This window comes from Silene latifolia, chromosome X (genome assembly GCF_048544455.1).
Source record: "Silene latifolia isolate original U9 population chromosome X, ASM4854445v1, whole genome shotgun sequence".
NCBI lineage: Eukaryota > Viridiplantae > Streptophyta > Magnoliopsida > Caryophyllales > Caryophyllaceae > Silene > Silene latifolia.
Genome location: NC_133537.1, coordinates 206,884,963 through 206,889,670, shown reverse-complemented (window position 1 = coordinate 206,889,670; position 4,708 = coordinate 206,884,963). Strand labels below are relative to the sequence as shown.

General features: G+C 40.8%; 1 non-coding gene across 1 annotated transcript; it reads right to left on the bottom strand.

The window, feature by feature from the left end:
• Window positions 1–1,162: 1,162 nt before the first annotated feature.
• On the bottom strand, window positions 1,163–1,269 carry LOC141624227 (small nucleolar RNA R71). The gene has a single exon (XR_012534038.1). It is a non-coding gene; the product is annotated as a small nucleolar RNA R71 (small nucleolar RNA).
• Between the last annotated feature and the right edge of the window lie 3,439 nt (window positions 1,270–4,708).

Sequence of the window (4,708 nt, the reverse complement as noted above, 5' to 3'; positions counted from 1 at the left end):
GACTTGTAGGTGTTGTACAATCTAATCGATTCGGCTCCGGGACCCAAACATTCCTAGGATTGTAAGATATAAACCAACTCGATCCATCACAACAATAATTGCTTGCTTATAACTTGAGAATATGTTTGTATAATCAATTCCCATGAATCCTCTATGACCCCATGACACCCTAGTGCTTTTATCAATTGTTTACATCCCTTCTAATTCATCTTGCTTGTTTACTTTCATTGCTATTTAGTTTAGTGATCTTCTACATCAAACCCCAATTGTGACACCCCTTAAGACACCACTAGTTGCAATAGAAATCTCATCTCAATTCCCGTCCCTTGGGATCCGACCTTTACTTGCCTCTTTACTAATTGTAGAGTTGTTTGTGAAGTTATAAATTGTGTTTTGGTCTAGGTGCTCCTAACGACAAGTAACCGAAAAGTAAGACACGACAATAAATGGCGCCGTTGCCGGGGACGGTGTTAACTTGATTTAGATTTTCTTATATTGTTATTAGTTGTGTCTTTCTTTGCCTTGGGGAAGTAAAACTCCTCAAGGTTTGTTCTAATTGTTTTCGAGTTGTTTGATAGTTTGCATGTCTAGAAGGTCACAAGGTGACTTGTGACCCTTTGATCGTGAAATTGAAAGGACTTTGACAACCAATAGGAGACTTGCTAGGAGAACTTTGAGAGGTATTGGTGAGGTTGTAGATATTCAACCAAATACTATTGAGTTCATCAACCCTTTTGCAAGAGAAGGTGAGGAGAACCCAACACAAAATCCAACACAAAATCAACCCACAATGCCTAAGTTTTCATCACATTCCGTACCCACCGAGGAGAACCTACCCAATGGTACTCCCACACCACAACATCTAACCGGAAATTTTATTGCCAAATCCGCATTTATCCAATTAGTCGAAAGAAGCCAATTTGGGGGGATGCCTAGTGAAGACCCTCATTCTCATATGGACACTTTTTGTGACTATTGTGATGCGATTTCTCAAACCGGTGTAACTCAAGACCAAATTCGATGGGTCTTATTTCCTTTTTCTCTAATTGGCACCGCGAAACAATGGTTAAAAGGCCTTGATAAGGCTACTCTCGGAATTGGTTCTTGGAAGAAGTTGGCTCTAGCTTTCTACAAAAAGTTCTATCCACCGGAAAAGACTAACATGCTAAGAGCTCAAATCACGGGCTTTAAGCAAAGGGATGAAGAATCTTTGTATGAAGCTTGGGAGCGGTTTAAGGGAATTTGTCGCTGATGTCCTCACCATGGACTTAGCGAGTGGTTCTTGGTACAACAATTTTGGAACGGTCTTTATGAAGATTCAAGGAACATTCTCAACATGGGATCAAATGGAATGTTCACCGAAGTTGATGACAATCAAACTTGGAACAAAATTGAGGAAATGGCGGTCCATAACTCACAATATAGTAGACCTCGCAAGGCTACTAGAGGAGAAAAGCATGAAGTGGACTCCATTACTCAATTGCGTGCTCAACTTAGTGCTCACATTGATACCATCAATTTGAAGTTTGAAAAAGCTATGGCTAGACTTGAAGAAGCCTCAAAATCACCAAAGCATCATGTTAATTCCATGACGGCATCTTCATCAATCCCAAGTGGGATATGTGAGAATTGTGGAACTTTGGGACATGACCAAAGTGAATGTAGGGGAACAAATGAGCAAGTGACTGCTTTCCAAGCATACAAGAGTGGTACCCCTTATTCAAACTATTAAAATGAAAACACCAAATTCCATCCAAATCTCTCATACAAAAGCCAAAATGTTCAAAACCCTCAACCAACATACACCCCACCTCCCATGAGAAACCAAAATCAAAGACCCTTTTACAACCAAAACCAAGGTTACCAAAATCAATCTCCATACAATCAACAAAATGACCAAGGTTTTGATGTTCAAAAAGCGGTCCTCCAAATGCAAAAGAATCAACAAGAGTTTTTCACTCAAATGCAAAAGGATAGTCAAGCAAAGGAAATCACCATCAACAACATCCTAGCTCACACCAAAATGTTGGAAACCCAATTGACTCAACTAGCATCTTCAAGCTCACAAAGACAAAATGGGCAATTACCACCTCAAAGTAATCCCCCAAGATATGAAACGGTTAGTGCCATTCACTTGAGGAGTGGTACAAGGTATGAAGCACCGAAGAAGCAAGTTGAGGATGAAGTTGTGGAAGCTAGTGACAAAGAAGAAATTGTGCAAAACTCCAAGGATGGGGAACCATCAAAAGAAGAAATTTCAAAGAAAAATGAAGACAAGGTCAAGGAGAAGGAGCCCGTTGTGATTAGACTTCCTTTTCCGAGTCGTCAAGCCAAGCCCAAATTTGATGACCAACTTGGAAAATTTATGGAAATTGTGAAGAATTTGGAAGTCTCAATTCCTTTCACGGAATTAATCAATCACGTACCGGCCTATGCAAAATACATGAAAGACATCCTCACAAAGAAGAAGTCGATCCGGAAGCTTGAGACTATCGCCTTCACTAAGGTGAGTAGCGCAATACTTCAAGGGAGTTCACCCCCAAAACTCAAGGATCCGGGAAGCTTCTCAATACCGTGTACCATTGGCGACACCACGATCAACAAAGCCTTATGTGATCTAGGGGCTAGTGTGAGTGTTATGCCGTACTCGGTGAGTAAAAGGTTAGGGATGGGAGAGCTTAAATGCACCAATATCACACTCCAAATGGTCGATAGATCGACGAAGACACCATTAGGGATATGGGAAGATGTTCCCGTAAGAATTGGGAAATTTTTCATCCCGGTGGACTTTGTCATTGTTGACATGGAAGAAGAGTCCAACATTCCAATCATTCTAGGAAGACCTTTCTTATACACCGCGGGTGCGGTGATTGATGTGAAGCATGAGAGCTCACTCTAGAAGTGGGAGATGAGATCATAACTTTCAATCTTGACAAGACCATGAGAGCTCCCCGTTTGCATGAACCATGTTTTATGGTTGATCATTATAGCCGGAAAGATGATAGGAAGAAGTCGGAATTCCAATGGAAGAAGAAAATTGAAGATGCTCCATTCAAAGAGCAAGTGAATTGTAACAAAGAGAGCTTGAAAAGCTCACCAAAGTCAAGCAATGAAGAGGATGGCCTCATTGGCCAAGACAAGAAAATGGGAGAGTTGTCTCCATCAACTCAACAGATCTTTAGTGATCAAGTAGATGAAGTTTGTGGTCTTTGGGATGATGAGTTTGAAGGGATTTTCAATCCCTATATTGGTAATACTATCGATCAAGACCGACAACAAGGGCAAAGGTCTATCGAAGACCTTTATCATGACAATTAACAAGCTTTTGATTACTTCTTCAAGGTGTTGAGCAACATCAACAACATCTTGGACATGCCCCCATGACATCTCACTAAGGACGAGAGTTTGGTGGAGTCCTCCCTAAACCACCATTTGTAAATATTTCTAACTCCCTAACTCTCATTTTAATCCTTATATTGCATTTTTGTCATTTTTGGATTTTTATACTTTGATCAAGATAATTATCATTTTTGAGAGAAGTGAGGGAGGAACTAATGATTTAATTGATGTGTAGTGCTTTAGCTTAGTGTGGGGATATCAATTGCCTAGGCTATTCATGCCTTAGTAGTGCCCCTACAATGAAGAACACGGGATTTGAAGAATGAAAAATGACAAGAGATATGCAAGTACACAGATGGAACTGAATCCGGGTAAAAGGGGAAGAATCCGAGCGTCTTCATGGGAATCCGCCAGTCTTCAGGCAATCCGGGCATCTTTGTCAGAATCCGCTCGTCCATCTGAGCTGAAATTGTGAAATTTTGGGACTGTTGAAGAATCCGAGCGTCCTGGTGGAGAAGACGCTCGTCTTCAGAAATCCGCCCGTCCTGAAAGGAAAGACGCCCGTCTTTTTGGCTTGGAAAAATAAGAAACCTCACTGTCTGAGAATCCGCCCGTCTTCTGCAAAAGACGCCCGTTCCGCAGTCGATAAATCCGAGCGTCTTTGCTGAAAGATGCCCGTCTTTAGGCGAGAATTCCCAAACCAAAACAGGCAGAATCCGAGCGTCCCGAAGGAAACACGCCCGTCTTCCCTTGTTATTTCAAATTTTTCGGGTATTTTAAATACCCCATCCCACATTCATTTCTTCATTCCTTCATTCAAAACACTACCCATAAACCCCAAAACTCAAAACCCTCATCCTCTCCATCACCAAAACAAGATTTTCTCAACCACATTCAACAAAATCAAATCAAAACTTCCTTTTAACAACAATTAATCACTCCTCTTCCAACAAAAATCAAACCAAGCACCAAAATCTTCAACGTTTGAGTCGATTTTTGAAATTATAAAGGCAAAGCCTTTCACCTTAAAATCGATTTGAGTATACTTAGAAATTGAAGATTTTCACTCTTTTCTTGGTTAAATCATCAATGGCAAGGACAAAAGGAGCAACAAAGGCACCTAAGACAAAGGCACTCTGAACAAGACAAAAGAGTCTTCAAGCAAAGAAAGCCTCATTGGCTATGGTGGTAGCTAGTTCAAACTTGGAAGTGCAACAACAACAACCTCCCTTGGAAGCAACAACATCAACAACTCCGGAAATTGCTCAACTTTCGAACTATCCGGAGGTAATTTTCATTTCTAACTCCCATAGGGATACATTTGCCAAGTATGCTAGAAAATCCTTTCTATCCACCAAATTTATATGTG